The sequence below is a fragment of the Cornus florida genome, unplaced genomic scaffold, assembly GCF_030987335.1.
Source record: "Cornus florida cultivar Cherokee Brave unplaced genomic scaffold, ASM3098733v1 CherokeeBrave_3.0.0_Hap2_Chr01, whole genome shotgun sequence".
In the NCBI taxonomy this organism is placed as follows: domain Eukaryota; kingdom Viridiplantae; phylum Streptophyta; class Magnoliopsida; order Cornales; family Cornaceae; genus Cornus; species Cornus florida.
The window spans coordinates 21888657-21897655 of NW_026775571.1; the positions used below are offsets into that span (position 1 = coordinate 21888657).

Below are 8999 nucleotides of genomic sequence, written 5' to 3' on the forward strand. Positions count from 1 at the left end.
CAACAAGGCATCCTCCACACTAATGTGCATTATGACAACATCCAAGTACCATTAGGCATGCCTAGACCATTCATTCCACCACAACAACAAGGCCAAATTCCATTGGGAATGCCTCAACCAATCTTTGTTCCACAACCTCCTCTGGTTCAAGCTAATCAAGGTGTTTATGTAGCACCACTAATTGTGAATCCTCCCATTGCATTAAGAGACCATTATGTGCCTAATGAATATAATGCTCCCATTTGCATTCAATTGCCTCCATTTAGAGCACATCACTATGAAATCAAACCACAAACCATTCAAATGCTTCCTAACTATCATGGATTTCCAAGTGAAGAACCCTATAAGCATTTGGATGAGTTTCTTAAAGTGTGTTCCACCATGAAATACACGGACATGCCAGAAGAAGTGCTAAGACTCAAACTTTTTCCTTTTACCCTAAAAGACAAGGAAAAATATTGGTTTAACAATCTTAGGCCTTTTTTGATAACTTCTTGGGCAGAAATGCAACAAGAGTTCTTAAAGAAGTACTACCCGATATCAAAGATGAATGCCATAAGAACTTCAATTCGTGAATTTTCTCAAGGGGATGGGGAAATGTTTCATGAGGCATGGGAAAGATTCAATGACTTGCTTAGGAAGTGCCCACATCATGACATACCTAAGTGGCAATTAATTCAATATTTCTTTGAAAGTTTACCGATAATCATAAGGGTATGGTTGATGCATCTATGGGTGGTTCTTATCTTGATAAGCATGAAAGTGATGTGTGACAATTGTTTGAAAGTATAAGTGAAAATTCCATGTATAGGTCTTTATCTTCTAAAAATGGTAGAAATCTAGGTGGAAGGAAGAATGTTGGCTTGTACCAAGTTGACAACTCTAATGATATAGCCGCTGAGATGAAATCCTTATCTCATCATCATCGTGCATCTAATGAATCATATATGACTTGTTCTAGTGTGTTACATTCTATTTCCAATTGTCCCCATGGACATGTGTAAAATGACAATCATGAGCAAGCAAATGCCAGTTTTGCTAACCAATGGAATAATCCCCATGGCAATCATTATAATCAAAGTTGGAGGAACCATCCAAACTTTTCTTAGAAAATCCAAGGGGAAGGCTCAAACCCTCCCCAAGGTGGTTTTCAAGGGAAGTATGTTCCACCTCCAATGCAAAGCCAAGGTTCCCAATGTTTTAGATCATCATCATTTCAATCACATGGAAACCAATTCTCTAATTCTCATTTCCCTAATCTACCATCTTATTCTCAAGGAAACTCTAGGAGTCCCACTTTTGAAGAGAAAGTTTTGACCGCTTTAGGCACTCTAGAGGTGAACACTCAATTGCTTCATTCTCACTCTCAATCCAATGCTAAGCTAAAAACCCAAGTAGGGTAAATAGCTAGTACTTTAAATGCTAGAGAGAAAGGGAAAATGCTTTTAAATGCCCCACCAAAGCAACAATGTGTTGTGGAGACTCATTCCTCATCAGAAGGTCCCATAATTGAGCATGTCAATGTAGTGACAACCTTGAGAAGTGGGAAGATTGTGGACAACAAAGTAGGTATGTCTAATGAAGAGAGTGAACCGGTGCAACCAAAAGTTGACACCCATCCCGTTCCATATTTTATTCCTTCTTCATTGCATGTACATGATCATCCTGTTAAGAAAGCATTGAAAAATGATTTGAAAGATGAATCAAAGTATGATTTGAAAAAGGACTTGAAAAATTCTTGTGTTGATGATGTTTCAAAGAAAATTTTTGAAAAAGCTTTTAAGCCAAGAGCTCCATTTCCGGATGCCTTGAAAGGATCCATTTATCTTGATAAATAAAAGATCAAGACCAATGAAATCATTGAAATGTTTAGGCAAGTGAAGATTCGTCTCCCACTTTTGGATGCAATTAAGCAAATTCTTAAAAGATCTTTGCACCCAAAAGAGGAAGAACAAAAGCCAAACACCAAGAAAAGTGGTTTTGACCGAGCAAGTGAGCTCTATTTTGTAACATAACACTCTCTCAAAGTTCAAAGACCTCGGTTCACCTACTACTTCTTGTATCATTGGTGACCATGTCATCAATCGGGCTCTCCTAGACTTAGGAGCAAGTGTTAACCTTCTTCCATACTCGGTATATGTCAAATTAGGCTTAGGAGACTTAAAATCGACGTCACTAGTTTTACAACTTGCCGAACGATCAATCAAAAAGCCTAGGGGTATCATTGAGGATGTTTTAATTAAAATTGATAAGTTCTTCTTCTTGGTTGATTTCGTTGTCATTGATACGGAATCAGTTCCAAATCCCAAGAGCCAAATTCCCGTTATCCTTAGCCATTCTTTCTTGGCAACTTCAAAGGCCAACATCAATTGTAGGACGGGGATAATGAAAATCTCATTTGGGCATATGAAAGTGAAGTTGAACATCTTTAACCCAACCCCGAATTCAATGGACCAACATAAAGAAGTGTGTGTTGTTGAGGAATGTGTCAACCATGAATTTGATGAAGTTAAGTCTTTACTTGAGGTTGAACATTTCCATGGTTTGTATACTAACTTGAAAGTAAGGAAAGTTGCATTAAAGTCAAGTATTCCAAGGGCATGGAAGCCCAAGAGTTGTTTTGACCAAGGACCGTTAATGTCATTTGAATCAAATCCAATGAGTTCCTTAGGGAGCAATTTGTTGGCTGGGATTCAAAAATCCATTCACCCCGTCAAGGAGGGGTTGCATAACAAGATATTTGATCCGGGCTAAAAGAGCCCAACGTCTTCCTAGAGACGTTAAAGACTAGTAAATGCTTCGTAGGGTTTACAACCCTATTCTTCCCTCATTTCTATTTTACCTTTCATTTCTTGCGTCGTCTTGATATGTTTTGGGGTTTATACACATTGATAGGAACTATGATTGAAAATTCATGCACTTTCATTTTGGAAATAGGCACTTTGTTCCTGTTCGATCAATCTCAAGCACACCGTTGGAAAGACAATGAAAAATTAATGAGTTTAGACTCAAGAATCACTTGATTCGGAGTTTGGACGGCAAAGATATCAAGTCTTGAAGTCGATGGAAGAAAAACCTTATCCCAGTTTGAGCTACCAAAGGAATCTGAAACTCTAATTGGTACCATTGGAAAGCTTAATTTGATGTGGTCAATTTAGACTCAAGAATAGACCAATTTGGAGTTAAAACGAGGAAGATATGATAATTTGAAGTTGGAGGTGCAGTGTTGAACCAAGACACAAAAACACTCTATGAATAGTACTTCGAGCGCTCGAACTGGGACTTCGAGCGCTCGAACAGTACCTGCTCGAGGCCAAAACTTTCTACCCAAACCTCGAGCGCTCGAACTCCCATTTAGAGCACTCGAACTCCTATAGCTACACCTCGAATGCAACCTTGAAATGCCATTTTAAGGACTTTCTGGGCCTTTTTTGGAAAAAAAGTTATGAAGTAACCCCCCTTAAAATCATGTTTTTTGGTCAACCATGTCAAGACCAACATTTCTTTTTCAAGTGAAATACCAAAAATGCCCTTGAGGTCTCATTTAGCAAAAATATGTAAATGAATGCTACTCTAAGTGTTCACTTCTTCAAGAATGGTGTTGTGTGCCAAAGTGAACATGCACACATATGTAAAATGAGTAAATCCACATGTTCCAATAGCTCATGGTCACATAACATGTCATACACAAAATACAACCTATCAAACCTCGAATTCTCATCATTTCATAAGACAACTATGGGATTAAACTAGCATACATGTGATATAAATGTACATCGCACTTGGCCTCATGTTATGCATACAAAATTGACATCTTCAAGTGTTCTTAGATATACATTACACATCAAGGAAGCCATCTTAGCTTCTACAATGCCATACATCCATGGTATACAAAATTAACATCCAAAAAGGAAGGCATGCAAAACAAGTGCATGTCAATATACAAAAATGCTTCAAATAACTCAAAATCTTCTAAGTATGATGAGCATCCAAGAACATGGTCTCCTTACTTGAAAAACAACCCAAACTACTAGGGTGAGTAATCAAGTTACTCGTAAGAGAAGCATATGCGTATACCCCAAAGTTTCAATATCATTGCAAGATTAATATAGATGAATACAAGGGAGCATTCCACTTAACGTCTATGTTCAAGGTGTTCTAAGGGATCATCTTAAGCTAACTTAAATGTTTCTTAGCAACACAATATCAAAATGGATGTACTTAGCAACATCAAACCGCATATAACAAAATTTACAAGTTACAAATAGCATTGATTGTCAACTTGGAAATGAATGCAAAATAAAAAAAAAGTAGAATCCTTGGACACCTAAGCTCGGAATTCTGCCGAGACCTCAACGGTTATTCCGGGCATTAACCCGCAGGGAAGACCACCCTAAGTGCGCACTATCTCGATTGGGGAGAACTCATACCTCCCGCATTAGAGCCAAACTCTAGCCATCATACTAGTAACCATGTCCCAAGAGAATCCAAAGTATATATCAAGTTCAAAACTTATATATAGATAACAAGGCATACAAACCACCTTCCATGCATAAGTACTTTGAAACCATATAAACCATATCTTAGGGTTCCAAGTCTAGATTGACATGATAGATGACAAGTTCTTAACATGATATTATGCACAAAACAATATCATTAACTTATCAATATAAGCATGCCTCAACAATAGGCCATATATACTAAGTGTTTGTATTTTAGCAAATAGCTTCTAAAACAACCATGATTATCAATAGTAATACACTAGAATGTAGGATTTCCATCACAATGGCATAGTAATTCAAATCATTAAGAATTCTATACAACTTCAACAATCCTACTCAAGATATATACACAACATACATGCTTGATCAATGAAATCCTAAGTCAATCATAAGGATTTCCTATAGTATGCAATACTGCAATTCTAAAAGCATGTATACAATATATAATAAACCCCAAAAGATTTCAAAACACTTAGAAAATAAACATACTACCACCCCTACCTCAATAGAGAATTGTATCTCTACAATCTAAGCAACCAAGCACTAAATAGAAAACAAGCTTAGGGTTAACGAAGAGGAGAATGAGAGAAAACTTTTACTAGTTAAGGTTCTTAGTCTAAGATGAATGGAAGGGCACCAAAATTGTAGAAGAAAGCTATTAACCAAGCTTTTCTCCAATGGTGGCTAGGTTAGAACTTTGAAGAACTAAGGAAAATAAAGAGGATAAGTGAAAAATGGTGAGTAGAAGGGCTAGAGATCCTCCACTCACTATGTGCTCTTACACTACCTCTCACACACACACAATTGATGAGCGCCGAATAATGTATATTCAAGCACCCTAAATTACATTGACAAAGTCCAGTTATTAATTATTTTATGTAGATTAACTCCAATTCTATGTTTTTATGCATTTTCAGGTTCATTGGCCAAAATGGAACAAGAATAAGGCCTTGTGGAGTCTTGAGCAACAAAAGGGTGCCAATGCTGAATTCTGGCAGCAGTAGAGCCTGGTCTTTGCTTGCCATTTTGACCTTCCAAACTCGAGAACTGGACTTCCCTCATAACATGAAAGATTTAGAGCTCTGAATCAGCTTTCCAAATCTTCAAGTGGTTCATCATTCGGAGTTCGGAGCAGAGAGTTATGATCTTCACAACAGAGGTGCGCAGAACTGCCTGGCAGCACTGATGTACTGCCTTTCTCCCCATTTTCGACCAACCAGACTTGAGATTTGGGTCTTCATCAAAACATGAAGTTTTTAAAGCACTGAATCAGCTCTCCAAAGCTTCAAACAGATCATCATTCGGAGTTCGGGGCACAAAGTTATAGCAGTTTTCCCAAAATAGGTCAGCACTGAGCAAGAGGAGCATGTTGCACATTGCACTAAGTTAGAGTGCTCGAAGTCACCAAGCGTGCGCTCGAAAATCAGGCAGAATGCCCTTCGGAAATGGCTCATTTCAGCCCACTTGCACATTGGTTTCCTCAATGCCATCTTCCCTCTTTATGAAGTGGTTGGAGGTGTCCCTTGGAGGAGAGAGGGTATGGTTGGAGCATAAAAGGCTACCCAAAGGCCACATATATGATTAAGCTTTATCTTGAGCAAGAGAAAAGGAGAGAGAAGAGAGCAAGGAGAGGGTGTTCTTGAGTGCTACAGTAGGAGCTCGAAAATGGAGATGAGGATGATGCTTCTTCCTTCTTCTAGCTCACCAATGGGTAACTAAACCTCATCTAGGGAGGTGATGAAACCCCTCCCTTGTAAGCATGTGTTAGTATAGTTTATTTTTGGGGATTACAATGTATTTTTGATAGTCTTTCCATGGTCAAGAGCCTCATTTTTGTTGTAATGAATGTTGAATGTTTTAAATGATTATTGTGAGTTATTCATCTTGTCTTGGATGGTTGCCTTTCTTAATCATATTGCTTGCACTTCCATGGTGACAATGGAAGTTAGATCATGGAATGGTTTTAATGGCATGGAGTTGGAGAACCTAGATAGTTCATAGCTTAGGGTTTCCCTTTGATGGGCTATACTTGATTCTTAGCTTTATGTGCATTCACCATTTAAATTAGGGCTTGATAATCCTTGGCTTAGTAAGCATGTTCTAAGCTACATTTTAGTTTAGGTAGTTGATCATGTGAACCTTTGATGGTTTATTCTTGCCTTTCTAATTAAATGAACTTCTTAAGGATATTATAGCAACCTAGTATTGTTATGAATTATGACTATCATATATGTTGTTTTCCCCTTAAATTAATCTTAACCTAGCATGTGTATAGGGATGGAGGTGGATTCATTTCTCTAGCCTTCTTTACTTGTACTTCACTCCCTTGAATTCTTGCAATTTATTGTTTTATGCACTTTTAATTTCCTAGCTTAAGTGACATCCAACAAAACCTCTATACACCCTTCATCATTCTAAGAATGATTCTAGACATTTAGGTTGTATTAGACTAGCGTAGTCCCTGTGGTTCGACTTACCCGACCAATAGCCCTATTTTACAATGATTCGTGCTATTGCGAAGGTTGATGTTAATTGACCAACCGATCAATTTTTGGCGCCGTTGCCGGGGACTGCAAACGGTTTAGCAACCGAAGTTTCTAGGGTTAAATTTAGTTTGATTGTGAATATTGTGTCTTGTGAATATTCCTTGTGTGTTTTGACCACCTTTGTGTTTTAAGTGTTGTAAGATTCTAGGGACTCGAAGCTCGCCGTGGGAATGCTAGCAAATTGTAAGTCTAGAGGACCCCAGGTAAGTCTCGTGACTTCTAGTTTCGAGTTGTGAATATTGTGCATGTGTTAAATTTAGTTTTAGTTTAGTTGTGAAGCCCTTGTTGAGGCTCTTATCCTGTTTAAATTTTGTGTTAAAGCATCGGTCCTTGTCGTGGCCATTTACATTTTCCGTCTTGATAATTGAGGAGAAAGGGAACATCGTATGTGGAGTTGTGGTTGATGAATTGCTTTGTTGAGTATATGCTTTATTGTTGATGTTCGGTCGTAGGTCACTTTCCTTACCCACAATCGATTCGCCCATTGATATCAATTCTCTTGAAAGAACTCTTAGACGGAACCTTAGGGAACCCACTCTTACAAGGGACCTTGAAACTGAATTCAATATAATGGGGGATAACGTAGGAAATCCGGGGAATGAAAGGGCTGAAATTCCTAATATCGAGCCAATGACTCTTAGAGATCATTTCATCCCTACCACCTATGCTTCTCCATCTTGCATAGTGATGCCAAACATCGATGCAGCTCAATATGAGATCAAGTCTAGTACCATTCAAATGCTTCCATCATTTCATGGCTTTGATAATGAAGATCCATACAAGCATCTTGATGAGTTCCTTGAAATCTGTTCAACCATCCGGTTGAGAGGTTTTCCGGACAATGCACTTCATCTCCATCTCTTCCCATTCTCCCTAAAAGATAGGGCAAAATATTGGTTGAACTCCCTCGCTCCCAACTCTATTACTTCTTGGGCTCAATTGCAACAAGAATTTCTTAAGAAGTATTATCCGGTGAGTAAAACCAACCAAATGAGGCGTTCCATTCTAAGCTTTTCTCAAGTTGATGGAGAACAACTCCACGAGACTTGGGAAAGGTTACAAGATCTTCTTCGGAAGTGTCCTCATCATTTGATCCCAAAATGGCAATTAGTGCAAGCTTTCTATGCCGGCTTGACCGAAACCCATAGATTCATGGTTGATTCTTCTTGTGGTGGGATGTTCATGTCCAAGAATGTGGATGAGGCTTGGACCTTACTTGAGAATTTGAGTGAAAATTCACTTCAACACAATTCTCGTAGGGCTCCGACCGCAACCACTCCAAGCAACACCAACCCTTGTCAACCAAAGTCAATAAGGGAGGAATCATCTCAAGTGGATGCCATCGCTCATAAATTTTATCAATTGATGGCACCACATCTTCCTCCTTCATTGTCTCAAAATTCGGCAAGTTCAGTTTGTGCTTCATGTACTAGTCCATTCCATCTCTCGGAAGATTGCCCCACATCGGAGCAATTTCCTAGTCCCAACCAAGAGCAAGCTAATGCCATGTTCTCGCGGCCCGGGAACAATCCATATTCCAACACCTACAATCCGGGTTGGCGTGATCATCCGAATTTCTCATGGCGGCAACAAGCCCCACAGAATTCCCAATTCCAAAACCAAGGGCGGCAAAATCAGCCCTCTTCTCAATATCAAGGTAGACCTTTCCAAGCCTCTTCAAGCTACCGTCCTCCTTACAATCCAAATGTCTCCAATCAACCTCCTGTGTGTCCAACTGACGAGATAGTAGCTGCAAACAAGCAAATGATGGAATCATTAAATAAGCAAATAATGGATGCCAACAAGCAACTCTTGACATCCTTGCAGCCTACTCTCCAAATGGTCCACTCTCATACTCAATCCATAGCTAATCTTGAAAATCAACTGGGCCAAATAGCTAACTCGGTGAATCAATTGCTTCAAAAGGACAAGGGCAAGCTTCCCTCTCAAC

General features: G+C 38.9%; 1 pseudogene; it reads right to left on the reverse strand.

Annotated features, from left to right (window-relative positions):
* Window positions 1-560: 560 nt before the first annotated feature.
* LOC132283129 (small nucleolar RNA R71) lies at window positions 561-659 on the reverse strand (annotated as a pseudogene).
* Between the last annotated feature and the right edge of the window lie 8340 nt (window positions 660-8999).